Source organism: Triturus cristatus, chromosome 9 (assembly GCF_964204655.1).
Source record: "Triturus cristatus chromosome 9, aTriCri1.1, whole genome shotgun sequence".
In the NCBI taxonomy this organism is placed as follows: Eukaryota; Metazoa; Chordata; class Amphibia; order Caudata; family Salamandridae; genus Triturus; species Triturus cristatus.
The window spans coordinates 674,729,833-674,746,814 of NC_140592.1; positions in this window are offsets into that span (position 1 = coordinate 674,729,833).

Sequence of the window (16,982 nt, forward strand, 5' to 3'; positions counted from 1 at the left end):
ATGAGAAACACAGAATCCTAACAATCTGTTTTCCAATGGGGATCACACCACATCTGGAAGACTGCAGCACTTGGGGCACAGTGTTTGCTGCCATCTACACTAAAACACATGGTGTTCTGTCTATTGCGGTAATACCTGATGTCCTGAAACAAATTCAAAATGAATACGGGGCAGAGCCTGCTCTGAATTTAGGTATGAAATTACTAAAAAACTTCGACCAGGTCTCAACAATAATATTATCTAATATTAAAGGGGAGGCAGCAGCAGTGGTGATCCGCCAACGATTAAGGGAATTTGATGTAACAGAACATCAACATGAACTACCCAAAATAATAGAATAATCCTATGAAGAATTAGGCAGAGACAGTTTAGGTGGAAAACCAGTTAAACCACAACTGTCTGAAGGTCCTGAGAAGGACTCAAGTAAACACAATCCTACATCTTCTAAAAAGAAGTGGGAAAATAACAAACAACATTCAAAAGAGAAACGTTCTCAATCCCGAGGTAGTTCTCCTCAAAAGGAGCCCTCTGACAGGATGTATAACCTCAGGAATAGGGATAATTTGAGAAAACCTGACAGGTATCAAGATACTGATACACGTTCCTCTCGTAACTTTAGACATCTTCACAGACATCCGAAAGAAGAGGACGGTCAGATCACAAGGAAGAACGCGTGAAATCCAAAGACGATCAACACGTTCAGAAAAACAAACCAAAACCTCGGTTCACTAAGAAAAAGGTAGCAGGTCTGAAGATCAGACATGCTGAAAATCCTGAGAACACAACTCAAGAACGGAGAATGGGCTCAGACAATGATGGACAGTGCAGCAGAAGTAACAATAGCTCGCCAGAACCTGAAGGAACTTCTAGAAATAGTGAACTTGAATGAGTACATCACAGTTGAGACTGTGGACACTAGGGTTAGTTCTCCACAAAAGTTATATGAAATAACACTCCGGATGGAGGGAGACATACCAAGGAAAGTAAAAACACTCTTTTGGGAGTAGCTTTCAAGGGGTTATGATATACTTCTAGCAGAACAGGACTGGCCACCAGAATTTGTCATGGAGTGCCCACATGGCAAACACATCATTATGCCAGCCTTCTCCAACCATGTTCCAATAAATTTAAAATATACTTATGCCAGGAAATGGGCAGTAGCTCAGGCCCCTACATTATACAAAAATCATGTAGGATGGGATGAGGACTCACCTCACCACAAAATCCAATTAAAATGTCAACCTTCTGCACAAAGGCAGTACCCAATTAAGCAAGAAGCTAAAAAACAGGTCAGGGAGATCTTAGATCAACTTGAATACCAAGGGGTGATTGAAACATGCACCTCATCGATGAACAATCCTTTGTTTCCTGTTTCCAAACCAGACAACACATATCGTCTAGTTTTGGATTACAGACACCTGAACACTTGTTCTAAAACATTTGCAGTGCAAAATGCACACAGTCCAGCATTAATGAACAACATTGTGCTTAAAAAATATAAAACCACATTAGATATTTCAAACGGTTTCTTTTGTCAAAACATAGCACCTGAAAGTGGGTACTTGACAGCTTTCTCAATAATGGGGACCCAGAATCACTTCTGTCGACTCCCACAAGGGTTCAAGAACAGCCTGGGGTTATTCTCAGCAAGAGAAACAGAGTTACTACAAATTTATGATGACGAGACATTGTAATATGTCGATGATATCTATCTGACAGACGAAGACCTGGATAGGCACTTGAACAGGGTAAATACCATTATACTGGGTTTTGCCTCTGAGGGCTACAAATTCAATTTAAAAAAATCAAGAATTGCCCATCTCAATGTCCTTTTCCTAGGGTATGAGCTTTCAAGTGAAGGAAAAAGCCTAACAGCTAACTTTTTAGAAAAGTGAGCGCTGCTCCAACCTCCAAAAACGCTGAAAGATTTACAGTCGATTCTAGGTTTCCTAAATTTTGGAAGAACTTACATTCTAAATTACACAGAAAGGGTTAAACCTCTCTACGAATTAATCAAACCTGATTTCAAAATCAAAAATTGGACACAGGATCACATAGATATCCTGCGTTCACTTCAAGCTGACATGTTAGCAACAAATCACTTACAAACACGCGTAAATACACGCAATTTAGTGATCCGAATAATTTCGGGTCAATGCGGATTCACCTACTTAACTTTTAATGAAGGTGAAAAAGTACCAATTGCATACAAATCACATTTGTATACACAAGCGGAAATGCGATTCACTTAGACAGAAAAAATTCTGACAGCAGTTCAAACCGCTGTAGCAAAAGAAAGAGCTCTAGCTCAGGGGAAACGCATTATTGTCGTGACTCCGGTACCAGCCTTAGAGGCATTTACAAAAGCAAGCATTTCAAATGCAAAAGCTTTACATCCAAGATGGATACAATGGGTTAATTCTCTTGCTGCAACAGATGTTGAATATGTTTTTGATCCTTATTTAAAAACACAAGCATTCCTGCAATACGAACACGAATGTCCTCTGCCTATTGAGATTCTCCCTCTTGACCAGTATGAATTCATAATTTATACTGACGGATCAGCACAACTCGCTACGGAAATAAGCAAGCTTACAGTCCAGCGTGCGCAATCATTTTTTTTTTTTTTTTTTGAAAAAGTTTTTATTGAACAATAATTCGGTTACAAGTATGGGCCTACAACCACCCGGGCCGGCCGCTAGGTACATAAGGAAATATACACATATCAAGGCTGCAGTCCGTTCCCAGGGCACTGCCCCGCAGTGGTTCAAGATAGTTCTCGAAGAACAGCAAGTGTCAGTCCAGCAAGAACAGAAACAAAAGGAAAAACAATAAAAACAAAAGGCGAGTTACGAGGGATACCAGTGCGGTTCAGGCTCCCCCCGGGAAACTCCAGTCAGAACATTTGAGCAATCCGCTAAAGAGAGGAGTACCGGGGGGCCGGGGACGGAGGGGGGGGGGAAGGGGGTCAAGGGAGATGAACGTCCATATGTAGTTGTTACAAAAAGCGCCAGGAGCCGTCAAGGGTCAGGGGGACATGGCGATATCAGTGTCTACCAGGGGGGGCGTACAGATGCCTCCGCGATACGCATTCCATTGACCCCAAATTCTACCCCATGCCCCCGGCTTGCCACGGGCCACATACACTGTCTTCTCCCGAAACATACACCAGTCCATATTCTCCTTCCATACTGACACGGTGGGCGGCCGGTGAGCGCCCCAAAGTTGCGCTATATCCCTCTTGGCAATCATGTTCCCTAGGGCCGCCCACCGAGTCTGAGCCGCGTTGTAGTCATTGGGCTCCCACACATTCAGGACACAGCGACGCACCTCCGGCAGCAGCACAACCCCGGTGACCTGTCCCATAACCGTGTGGACCCGGCGCCAGTAGTCCGCCACCTCGCGGCACTCCCAAAGGATATGAAGAAAGGTGGCGCTGAGCCCGCAGCCTCGTTTACAGAGCCCGTCGTCGGAAAATCCCATCGCGACCAAGCGCGGACCCGTAACATACACCCGGTGGAGAATCTTGAGCTGTACCAACCGGAGACGAGCCGGAATGGCAACCTCCTTGGGGGACGACAGTGCAGACTGCCAGTCTTCGTCGTCCAATTCGACCCCATCCCCAGTCCAAGCCTCCCGAAGGCGCACCAGGAGATCCGCCCGGTGATTAATCAATTTTTTATAAATTAAAGAAATAGTACTATCAGGGACATGTCCGTCAAGTACGCGGTCCTCGAGGGGCGAGGAAACAGGGATCTTGGTCCCCTCCCCGAAGACCGAGAGCAGGGCGTGTCGAACCTGGGCGTAGCGGAAGAACTCCCTGTCGGTCAGCTCGTATTCGGCCTGGAGCACCGCGAAAGTCTTGACCGCGCCCTTGTGCCACAGGTCTCCCACTTTGCTAATACCGATCGTGTCCCACTGGTCAAACCCCTTGGTGGTCCACAAGCTGCCCAGGCGGTCGGAGGCAAACAAGGGAGTAGCACATGTCATTTGCTCACTCCAGCCCATGGCCGCAGTGGCAGCCCTCCAGGTCCGCACAGCAATCTTAGTAGGACCCGTAAGGGTCCGGTCAGCCAGGCGGGAGTAAAGTGCCCTGTTGTAGTTCCCGCCGGGAAGCAGGAACTTGTCCATCTCATACGCCGGATTCGAGCCGGGCGCATACGTGGCGTGGTTAATGGCAGATAGCTGCGAGGCCCAATAGTACCTGCGAATGTCAGGAAGCGCGATGCCCCCGTCATACCAGGGGAGAGTGAGCTTGGCAAGAGCAATACGCGCCCGGCCGTTCCACACCAGTCTCCTCTGCAGGCTCTCCACCTCCCGAAAGTAGGCCACTGGGATAACGTCGAAGGAGTTCTGGAGTGCATAGAGGAACCTGGGAAGGGACATCATTTTAAACAGCGCGGCCCGACCCAGCGGGGACAGGGGCAGCCTGCACCACCGGGCCGTGTCCTCACGAAGTCGCCGAAGTGGACGCAGAAGATTCTGTTCGTAGCGAGCCACCGGGTCCAGCGAAACGTGTATCCCCAGGTACTTAAAGCCGCTCAGAGATATTTGAATCGGGAGCCGAGGCGGCAGGAGAGGAGGGCCACCAGCGATGGGATAAACGCAGGATTTAGACCAATTGATCGTGAGACCCGAATTGTTCCCAAAGGAGGTCAGAACGTCAAAGAGGACGTTGAGTGACTGCCGCGGTGAGGTGAGATACAGGAGAATGTCGTCCGCATACAGCGAGACCCGATCTTCAAAGCCCGGGCCCCACCGGATCCCTCTGAGCGAGGGCTCCCAACGGAGCCAGGCAGCGAGTGGCTCCAGGGCGAGAGCAAAAAGCAACGGGGACAACGGGCACCCCTGCCTCGTGCCCCTGCCGAGGGCAAAGGGCCGAGAGACCCGCCCATTCACCACCACTTGAGCCATGGGTCCCGTGTAAAGGAGCCTCACCCAGCCAATAAATCCCTCTCCAAAGCCGAATTTATCCAAGACGGCCCAGAGGAATGGCCACTCAATAGTGTCAAATGCCATCGTGGCATCCAAAGAAACCAGCACGGCCGGTTCGGTGAGGAGCTCCGCCCTGGCGAGGACCCCGTGCAGACGCCGCAAGTTAAGAGCGGTGTTGCGGTGCGGGATAAAGCCGCATTGGTCCGGATGAATAAGGTCGCACACGACACTCAACAATCGATTGGCCAGGACTTTCGCCAGGATTTTAGGCTCCGCATTGAGCAGTGAAATAGGCCGGTAAGAGGTACAGCGGTCACGCGGCTTGCCCTCCTTGGGGAGAACGACTATAGTGGCCAAGCGCTGGTCGGCCGGGAGGGAACCCGCCGCAAGAGAGTCGCGGAACATGCGGCTGAGGAAGGGCGCAAGCTTATCAGGACGCAATTTGTATAGTTCAATGGGCAGACCATTAGGACCCATAGCCTTGCCCGAGCGAAGGGAACGAATCGCGGTCGCTATTTCATCCGACGATAAGGGGGCGTCCAGCCGCTCCCGGTCCTCAACGGACAGGCCGGGCAGAGCAATATCTCTCAGTAGGAGGCGAGAGTCATCCTCGTCCCTGTCAGTCACCGGGGAGTACACCGCCCGGAGGTGGTCAGCGAAGCATTCCACAATCTCATCCGGCACAGTCACACACACACCATCCGCAGCACGCAACTCGGGGACCACACGATTCACTCTCTCCTTTTTGTCCAGCCATGCAATCAACTTTCCCGCCTTGTCCCCCGCGTCATACAATCGGCCCTGCTGCTCCCTATACATAGTTTTGGCTGCGTCAGTGACCAGGGACCTATATTCGAACTGTTTCAGGCTAAGGGCATGTAGCCCGTCCGGAGTAACATTCGCCTCCAAGGCCGACTCCAGCCCCGAGATGTCAGTCTCCAGCTTCACCACCGCCTCGCTCCTAACCTTCTTGGCCACCACTATCTGGGCGAGGGCGTGTCCACGTATAACAGTTTTAAAGGCTTCCCAAAGGGACAACGCAGACGACACCGACCCCTCGTTGTCACTGAAGTATTGGTCCATGGCCTTAACCAGGCTGTCACGAATCACAGGGTCCCGCAGGTACCAGGGGTTAATGGGAGCTATCCGCCCTGCGGACCGCGACCCGGTGTCAAAGACAAGCCACAGCGGAGAATGGTCGGAGATACCACGCGCCAGGTGTCTGACCTCTCGAATCCGACCAGTCTGCGCCGCGGGCATAAGGAAGTAGTCTAACCTGGAGAGACTCCCATGCGCCCCCGAATGAAAGGTGAACTGGCACTGGGTCGGATGCATTAGTCTCCAACTATCCACCAAGCCGAAGGTCTCCAACATCCCACCCAGCCATGACTGGGCAGCGGGGAGGGTCCTCGGTGGGTGACGATCCAGTTCACCGGAAACCACAGAATTAAAGTCCCCCCCCATGAGCAGGAGGCCGTCCGGGAGGTCAAGCAGCATTCGACCCAAATCAGTAAAGGTGGAGTTCTGGAGGCCCGGGGGGACGTAGACTGAAACCAGGGTAAGGGGCTGCCCCTCCCACCTCCCAATCAGACACACATAGCGCCCTCTGTCATCTGAGACTATCCTCGTGATCTCCACCGGAAGGGAGGCTCGCAGGAGAATGCCCACCCCCCTGGAGCCAGTTGTGAAACCAGAATGGGCTACGAGGCGGTATCCCCCCCTGTTCATCGCATGGCAGACATTGCCGACCAAATGCGTCTCCTGGAGAAACACCACATCAGGAGTCAAACGACGCAAATATTGCAGTACAACACCCCGCTTAATGCGGTCCCCCAACCCATTGACGTTCCACGACATAAGCCTCAACCCGTCTCCCCCCATCCCCTCCAATGGGTCAAGAGGCCCCCAGCCCGCAGCACCGCTCCCAAATATGGATAAAAATCAATACCTCGCCCTGTAAACAAAAAACACACAAATAAACAACCCCTCTTCCCCCCCAACCCCACCCCAAGTCCAACGCCCCCCACCCTGCACCCCTGCGGGCCAAAGACCCCCCCCAACTTGCAGTGTGCCTGTCGCCCCACTAACCCCATTCTACAAAAAGACCCCGGAGGAGGAAAGGGACCCGAACCCGCCCGCACCCCTCACGGGTCCTGGTAAAACACAGTATGCAAAAGAAGTAAGACCCAACTGTACAGTGCAAAACCGCAAAAGCAAGGACCAAAGGTCAGTCTAAGGGGACCCGTCACCTGCGGTGCCCCCAGAGGGCCCGGGCCGGCCACCCCCGTCCGGCAGCGAGTCCAGCCAGTCACTTGCGGCCACAGGAGTGTCAAAAAAGGCTGTCCGCTCTCCATGTTCCACTCGAAGTTTCGCCGGGTAGAGCATCGAATACTTCAGGCCTAGCTCGCGGAGACGGCGCTTCACCCCCTGGAATCCCATCCGCTGTTTCTGGACCAGTTGCGTGAAGTCCGGGTAAAAGTTGATGGTCGAGTTCTCGTAGCGGACCGGGCCACGGGTCCGTGAAGCCTGCAGAATAGCATCGCGGTCCCTGTAGTGGAACAGTTTAGCCACGATGGGCCTCGGGAGGGCCCCCGGCCGCGGCAGGCCGCCCGGAACTCGATGGGCCCGCTCCACAGCGAAGAATTTGCTTAGGCCAACCGGGGACAACTGTTGCAGGATAAGTTCCTCGACCACGAGGTCCACCGGGCGGCTGTCGGAGGACTCCGGTACCCCAATGATGCGGATATTGTTGCGTCGGGCCCGTCCCTCGAAGTCCTCAAGCCGCCGGGCCATATGGTCGTTGACCACTCTAATGTCCCCAAGCGCGGCCCGCAGATCCGACACCTCCGCACCCAGGGTGGAGGTCCGTGTATCAAGGGCCTGGACCTTCTCGTTGGTTTTAGAGAGGTCGGCCCGAATCAGGGTGACGTCGATCGCGACAGTGTCGATCTTACGGGCCAGGGCCTCATATTGCGTCGCGATAGTTTCCCTGATGCCCTCGATGGCACCCATAATGTCCTGTAGGGAAGGTTCCGCAGCGACGGTCGTGCCTCCCCCCGCAGCATCCGGGGAAAGGCCAGCAGCGCCAGGGGACCCCCTGCCCTGGGTATAGCGGTCCATGTTGTTGCTCTGGACCGCTCCCCCGCGCAGTGAAGCCTTGGTCTTGCGCCCCTCCGGACCCCCTTTGCCCGCCATGAGAGCGCAGTCACTCAATGGGGCCTCCGATCAAGGGGTGCGCGGGTACCAGCGAAAGGACCACAAACTGTCGGTGTAGGGGTCGGAGGCGTCAGACCCGCCAGTAGCAGATGGAAGCAAACCTCGGGCAGAGGCCCAGGAGGCACCTCGCCACCTCGAGCACGCACGCCAGCTGATCTCCTGAAGGCCAAAACCGAAACCGAAAGTGCTGAATCGGTAACTGGCACCGCGCTGAGGCCGCTGTTGTTCAATTGCAGCCCGGCCCCACGGGTCACCTTCACCCCGGCCACCTCCGTCGGGTGGGTCCCAAAAGTTCCGGCGACGATAACTCAGGATTCCCAGGTCCGATTAGAGTTTTGAAAAGAGATATATAGTCAGCTGGTCTTCATCTCTCAGATTCCATACACCAAATCAGGATATTCTCAGGATTTATTCCGAGGAGCAGAAAGGGTCCGGGGAGCCCTGTGCTCACGCGACCATCTTGGATGCGCGCTAGGCTCCTCCCCTCGCGTGCGCAATCATTAAAGGTCTCATGCGCGATGGTAAATTCCGACCAATGGTCACAAAAACACAATCTCTTGAAGATTGTACAGCTCAGCGAGCTGAACTACAAGCATTCAAATTGGCACTTGAAAATACTTATAGTGTGCGATTTCTTTTACTGTGTTCAATCTTATAATGAATATTTACAGAATTGGCTTAAAAATGGTTTCAAAGATGCAAAAGGTAGTCAATCAAGCATAAAACGCTTTGGGAACAAGTAGTTCAGTTGCGAGACGGACTACAAAACACTCATGTTGATACACACGCTGAGTCATCAACGTGATGGCGTTCACGTTGCAGGGAATTCATTGGCTGATGAAGCCGCAAAGGGGGCTGTGCAAACGGCTTCCATAGCTGCGATCACTCGTTCAAAAATGAGAATAGACAGTGAGATATTGTTGGCTGTCAATGCTTCAAGCAAAGGCAGTGGTACAGCATTACCTAAAAAATTTCCACTTAAATACTCGTATATAATTGATACGAACAACGTTCCTCTAGGTTCTAGTCAGCTCCATACCTTAGAATGAGAGAGTTGGGAATCTCTTTCCGAATCTCAAACTCCAACACCCTGCGAAGGGAGTCAGAACACTGGAAGCTGGATTCTCTGCGAGCAGGGATGACAGCGTCTGGTCAGTGTGTCAGGCGGGAACTCGAATTCCTTCCAAACTTGCCGTGGCGAGCCGTACCGAGCTGAGCCGTGCCGTGCTTGACATGGTAATGGAAGGTATTTTTATACCTGGAAGGTGCTCAGGAATGCTGGCATTGACTTAAAGTCGGGCAGAGGAAGACGTTATGAATGAACCCCTAAGGAATAGTAGTTCATGCATAATAGATGAGTTCTTGGAAAAATCAATAATCCTAGCTAGGGAAAGTCCCGATGGCTTAAGGGTCTGGTTTCTAAGAACTCGTTGTGACGTGTGATGGAAGGATGTAGGTGACCATGCCTGTATTTGGATAGCATGGCTAATGCCTAAATAAGGACTGGGTTTCTATGCCTAAATAAGGGCAATGCGAATTGTTCCTATATAAGGACATGATTTAGGGAAACCTATGTACGGGCATCTAAATTGAAACACAACACCCACTCCATTGACGAATGATCGATATTACTAAATGCTAAACATGCTAAACACATAAAATTGAGTATCACATGTTCACTAAAAACATTTGTAAAAGCATACTAAAAGAAGTCTTTGTTAAAAACCTCTGCTAGACATGAAATGCAAAGGTGCTGTACATATTAAAGCAATGTTCCATTCTAAGCATGTATTTACAGTGAATGCTAAGTGAATGAACAGAAATATATACACATATTATTATTATTATTCCAATCTTTATTTCGGCCATTTGGCCATAAAAGAAAAACAATACACATATACAATCTTAATAAATCCAAACATTAAAACATTGGAAGTACATATGTTAAAAATACAATAAAAACTGTGCATCTAAAATTTTTTTTTTTTTTAAGGGGGACCCAACACCTTTAAAATGCGGTTGCGCGTATGCCAAACATTAGTAAGAAATTTTGATAATGCGAGGACAGTTGGACCAGAGAGATCAGATTTTAAAATCCTATACATTGGAGCATATTCCCTGCCGCCCATATTCCTAATCAAGGGAAGAAGCCAGTATTTCCGCGCTGCCCTGTAGGCTGGGCAGAAGAAGGCCACGTGTAAATCGGTTTCCTCCAAGGCATCACAAGCCGGGCACTGCGTCGTAGTGGGGGGCGATGACCAAGTACTTGTAAAGGACCGAAAGGGCAGTGAGCCGTATCTCCATTGGAGAAACAGCTTCCTAGCAAGTACCGGAAAGATAGGATCCAATACCCTCTCAAACCTATAAAGGTCCTTGCTTTGGAAAAACACAGAGGATAGAGACCCTTCTGCCTGGGTAACTCGGGCCCTAGCTAATTTGCGTTCGTGGTATACGTTAGTCAGGGACCTTTTAGAGATATTCAGTGCGGCATTCGCAGGGTCAGTCCATAAGTCGGGGAGCACTAGTTCCATGCAGGTGGATTGGATGTTTTTGACCCAGGGGATACGGAGCGCTTTTGGGTGGTTCAATAATTCTGCCAGTTCCGCCCTGTATGCTGCAAGATCATTACTGCTCCACAACCTACGCCAGAAGGCTATTGGTCTCAGGCTTATTTCATCAGATAATGGTCGTAGACCGAGGTCAAGCCTCAAGGGGAGGAGCGGGGTACTGGGGGGAAGCGCGGTTATCTGTCTTATAAACTTGTTTTCTGTTAATGACAGGCTATGGCATGGTGTGTGTCCCCACAGTTCCGCCCCATACATGATCGCTCCCCTGGCCTGGGCCTTGTATATCTGAATTAGGGCCCCCAGCGGGCGGTATGAGGAGCCGGTCATCATCCGGGCGATACCCCCAGTAATTTGTGTAAGTTTGAGGTTCGCCCTAATCTGGTGGGATCCCCAAGTCATGGTTTCATTGAGAGTCACACCTAGATATTCAAAGGTGACAACCCTCTCGAGCCGTGCTACTCCCAATTGCGGATTCGGCCGCAATTTTTGGCTCGGATTTAAAACCATGAATTTAGTTTTGGCCGCATTGATTTCTAGCCCTCTGTCCGTACAGAAGGCTACAAATGAATCAAGGATCCCCTGTATCCCCATGGGGGTTTTAGATAGCAGCAGGGTGTCGTCCGCAAACATGATTGCGGGCACCCTGCTGCCATTAAGTTTGGGGGCGTCAGTATAATCGGTGGCATTTAGGTGGGCGATTACCCCGTTGATGAAGAGGCAAAACAGGGTCGGTGCCAACACACAACCCTGCCTTACCCCTCGGTCAACGGGGAATCTATCGGTCAATTCCCCCGACCTCCCACACCTCACTCGGGCATAATTATTATGGTGAAGCCTCTGTAAGATTACTAGGATGTCCGGGGGGACGCCCATCTCTGCCAAGACGCTCCAGAGTTTTCCCCTGGGCACACATATGTAATGAAATGGTCCAGTTTTGCAGAAAGGAAAAAAAATAGTTCAGAGCCATTTCATGTCATGATTACATAAATGCGAAGAAAAGGTAACAATGTGTCCCTAGAAGTATTCAAAGAAGTCTGTTCTCTATGATTAGTTCTACTGTAAGCAGAGTTTGTAAGCCATAAAGGAAAAAAGTCAATTGTCTGAAAAGGTCCCAAATGTAGTCTTTTGTTTTTGAAAAATGAAGGCCAAATTCATAGATTAACCGGTACACTGTGAGTCAAATCAAAAGTCAGTGTAACATGCTGGTGAAAACATGAAATCTTCTATTCCTGTAGACAAAAATTTGTCTACCAAAGTCGGTGATAGGTTGATTACCTCGTTTAGAAGACTAACTGCACATAGATGTGACGCATTGTCAGTAGCAGTGCTTGTTACCGATGTTACCTGTGTGCCTGTTGATCCATCTCGTACTTCAGCAGTAGCATGTTGCGTCTGTGAGATCTAAATGAATGCCGTCATCAGGATTGGTAGCCTCTGGGGACAACACAGAGCATGGGCCGTAATCGGGTCCAGCAGAGTATTGATATCCGTTGGCATGACTGATGGGAGTGTCAGATAGATTTCTAGCACACATTCTTCACCGCAAAGCAGGCAGTGTAGAACAGGTAAGATGCAATCTTGCCAGATTGGTCTGAAAGACAGAAACCATGTGGTATTTAGTTCTCGTAGACGAGGTAAACCCAATAGCTGTACTATGTGCTCACGACACTTCCTCTCCAGGAGAGCTTTCTCCAAGTCACAGGGAGTGACGCTGGTGGGTAGGCTTGCCATAGCGTAGCAGTAGGAATAAAAACAGGATTCCTGCAACGAGTGCTAGAATTAGCGGCAAACCACCAAACACTGAGTGCAGGAAGTTTGGAATGATTCCAAGGACTGCTTCAAAAGGTGTTAACAGTCCTGAACATACGGTCTTAAATATATGCACAATACCACTCGTATTGTGCATGTTTAAGATACGTCCCAACATTTCTGTGATATGCGTAGGGCAGTTTGTACGTACCAGAGCCTGCATCTCAGCCGAAGTCATTGCAATTTGTAGATCATAGGTTTCTTTGGCCGAGGTCAAAGGCACAGTTTGTTGTAAAAGAATGGCTTTTATTCTGCTTAAAGTATCAATTCGTATAGATGAGATGTTCAGTGAAGGCCATAAAGGCAACTCCCTGACTGTGTCTATTTGGGGGAACACGACTTGCATACAGCAAGTGACCCTGGAACTAACCGTTACTAGATATAGGATACCTGGTAACATGCCACAACAGCTCTGATCATTCAAAATGAGGGAACTCCCATTTGAAAGTTGTCCAAACGTTGGATTAATCACAGCGGCTGGTGAACCTTGCAGGTGGCAGGATAAATTTGCAGTGGAACCGCTACAGGCCCCATGTAAACTAATATCCCGACATATGAGTGAACCGCTCAGTGCATTTTTACAGTGTGTACCTCTAAGAAACACTTCACGCACCCCACTCCAACATCTGTGTGTGTAAGGTAAATCCCAGGATGTCCTGATGTATTCTTTACCCAACCTTTCATATTTGCCTGCTGGCATGTGTTTGAGGCAATACTGAAAATGGAAAGTTGTAACTGGCAGAGTTATTTTGCCATGAATGATCCATTCTGTAGCCGGTTTTTACTGCTACTGTAAATGGCAATTTTTCCAGTTTTTCAATGCTCAGCACTGTATACTCTGCTCCCCTTTTTGCCAGTTCGATATGTTTATCAGTGAGATTGTATTCTGAAAACAGAGACGACGTGTTAATGAAACACCAAGGCACATAGCCTGCACGCAAGTTTTGTATCATCCAGCCTAATAATAGAATAGAACGTAATTGAGACTGGCTTTGTCGCAACGGGACCAAATCTTGTTCCACAATGTCTATAGCAGAGGATACAATGTTGCCCAATGAATATATCCTGGATGACAGAGTCGTTAACCCATTGTCAACCACAGCGAGAGATTTCTCTAAATTAATACGATCAATTTCTCGTATTCTTTTTGCAGCGTCTGCTTCTGTAACCTTCCAGATTTCATTATAAGCAGCATAGATGCCGGCATATAGGAAACGTTTTTGTAGCGGTTTTCTTGGACCGAGCAAGAAATCCCAAAGGTTTGCATCTTCTTTAAGTAAAGATAAGTGTTGTTTCACATCCTCTAGTGTAGATGTCTTTAGCCACTCAAGGCATCATTTTCCTACAATGTATGTTGTTACTACCCCTGGATGCTGTCTTTGAACATAGCGTGGGTCTGGCCTATCGATAGTAAAATCCTGTATTTTGTTCAGGAATCTTTCTTGACAGATGTTTGTGTCTGTGGGCCAGAGCAACCATTTTTTCCATTCGGAATTTGATCTATTGTTTTGTAAAAGTGTGTCTACTGTCACCGCTCCCTGTTCAGTGCTATCACTAGCTGGAGTTGGTACAGAAGGTGTGTTCATGTCTTTGATCTTGGCAAACCCAAGGCAAGACGTTTGTTGGACAGTTTCCTTCGAGCTGGCGTCTGGACAGGGCAGGTTTCCAGTGCCGTCACCTGAGCAACCCCCCTAGATGGTGTGGGCCTCCTACGCCACTTTTAACTCAAGGAGTAATCCCAACTCTTTTTAGGTCTAGTGCAAAGGGGGCACAACAAACTCCTTGTCACACACTACCTGTTTAGGAGACACTTTACCTCCCCCCCCTGTTGCCTAGTGAGAGGGTGATTATTACCCCTCCCACTACACATAGTCTGGGCACCTCTCCCACGCTTTTCACCTCTACTGGTCCTGATGAAACGCCAGGGATCATTTTGACCACTTAAAGGCGCGAAACATGTCGACCATTTGACCTTTTTCTCTAGTTACCGCAGACACATTACGTCTTGGAAAGTAACAATCTCTTCACGTTTTTATTGTACCAAGGGTACCTCTTTATTAAAATACCCTCCTAGGTAACCCTTAGGTATTTTTATCCTTGCACACACTTCCCTCACCACAGAACTTGGTACTCTCCCTCCACATACCCGCATGCACCCATCGGCAGCTCTCTAAAAGATCTCCGCTAAAGAGACCCTTCGGGGGACCCGTAGGGCATTGCACCGCCGGCCCGACGAGGAGCACAGCCCGATGATGAAGCATGACATCCCTCGGGGTGTGTGAGGGCAACAAGAGACACCCTTGCTGTCTCCCCCCATCCGAAGTACCTCACCCTTGACCATAGACCCATAGATCTACCTTGTTTCTTTTTTCTTTCTCCTTGTTGTGGTTTGGTCTCGGTTGACTCTCAACCATACCGACCCTGGAACAGTGCCTTCTAGTGATTACCCCAGTTTCATTCAAACACATTATTTGCTGTGGGATGATGCATGCTCTAAACAAAGCTTCTATCCCCTGCCAATCTTTTGTGCCCCAGACAGATTTTGTGTCAATTGCGTCTTTTCAAAAGTCAAAACCCTGTCTCGACAGTTGGGCAATAAAGGCTGCAGAATAACTCTGTTTCATATTGGTTAACATATTTATCGTTCCTGTTTTGTTCACATTTTTAAAGTAAAACGTTTCTGGATTGGATGTATTGTACCCTGAAAAATATGGAAACTTCATTGCAAATGTTTTTGAGCTACCCCTTGGTGGTGTAGGACAATGTTCCCATTGGTTATACATAAATACATTTCTAGGTGTTGCAGATTTATGCAAGAAATGATGACCATAGTGGTTGTAACAAAAAAGCTGTTCATAGTCTGTTGAACCCTCTAAGTATTCATGGTTAGAGAATGCAATGCAGCAAACCTTTCTAGATCAGACATCATGTTATTAACAGTCTCACAGTCCCAATCATCAGAATAGGTACTAGAGGTAATAAAGTCACTTAATGAAATCTTAAATAAGTGTTGAATCTGCAAAAGTTCAGACGGGCCGAATATATCATAATCTATTTTGGCCCAAACTATACCATCTTGTATGGGAACGGCTGTGATGTTCGCTGCTGACAAGTCTCTTGCTTCACGATGGGATGATTTGTGTAGTTTCAAAAGTAAGTTCACAATTTTACTTTCTGTGTCCAAATGAATGTATCTTCCATTTATCAGCATGCTCAGAGTCATCACTAAAGCTAGCCAAAGCAGAAAGAAAAGTATTCCAGAAATAATCCATAGTTCAATCCATGGTGAAACCAGATAAGTCTTTTTCACGTGATGAAAAAAGTCTTGTGCTTGCTCTTTGAAAGTTCTTTTGGCTGGCGTCATTTCTAGTTCGCTTGGATCTTCAGAAAATGTATCAAACTTAATGAAATAGCCAGAGGCAGTCCTGTCAATGGTTGAAATTGCATCAGGATTCGTTGAAATCGCTGGAACCAGTGGATCACTTGCTACGTTGGTGTAGACAGGTGTATCAGGACGAACTGTTATTTGGGTTTCAAGAGAAATGAGTTCCATAGCATTGTTGCTTAGTCCTTCATTTCTTACTGCTGAATTCTCGATGGTGATAAGTCCTTCAGTCAGAACCGCTTGGATAGTAGCTAGAGGAGTGCGTCTGCTACTTGGTCGGAGTCCACATGGCCTACTGTTTAGTATTAGCCACATTGTGTGGTTTGATGAGGTGGATGAACACAAATCTTTTCTCCTTTTTACCAGCAAGGGGCGGCAGAAGTACTGTTCTCATTCCATGAATGGCTAGGACAGGTACTGGTTGTCTGTAAGAAGGCCCAAATTCCTTCTTGTCCGCAATCTTCTCTCTGACTAGATCCCCAAGCTTTGGGATCCAGACAGGCCTTGCTGGGACGGCTGGATTTTCCCCAGTGGTGGTTGACTTCGAAACAAAGCAATGTGTTTCTGATCTTAGTTCATTTAAGTCCTGTAAAACAGCCAAATGATCTTTGATATCAAATGGTTTATTTTCCACCACTGTGCCTTTACATTTGAGATCAGGAACCCACATTCTTGTCCCAAATAGGACCTTGTATGGAGTGATCCCCCCTAGAGAACTTCTTGGCAAATTGTTTAATGAGCGTTGGACCCCATAAAGATGTTTGACCCACCCATCACCCGAACCTAATACTCTAGCTGTTATAGACCACTCTATGTCCCGGTTTTTCCTTTCCACCACCGAATTTCCCTCAGGATGGAATGGTGAGGAGTACCGCAATGCAACACCCAAACTGGCCATGGCTTCTTTGTAAGCCCGAGAGCTAAACGCAGGGTCCTGGTCAGAATGTAGTGTGCCTATTGCGTATGTGCCGATAAAGACTTGCAAATGTTTTATTACAGTTCGAGCGTCACCCGAGCGCTAAGGCCACATCCATAGGAACCTTGAGCACGAATCCACTGTGACCATGATA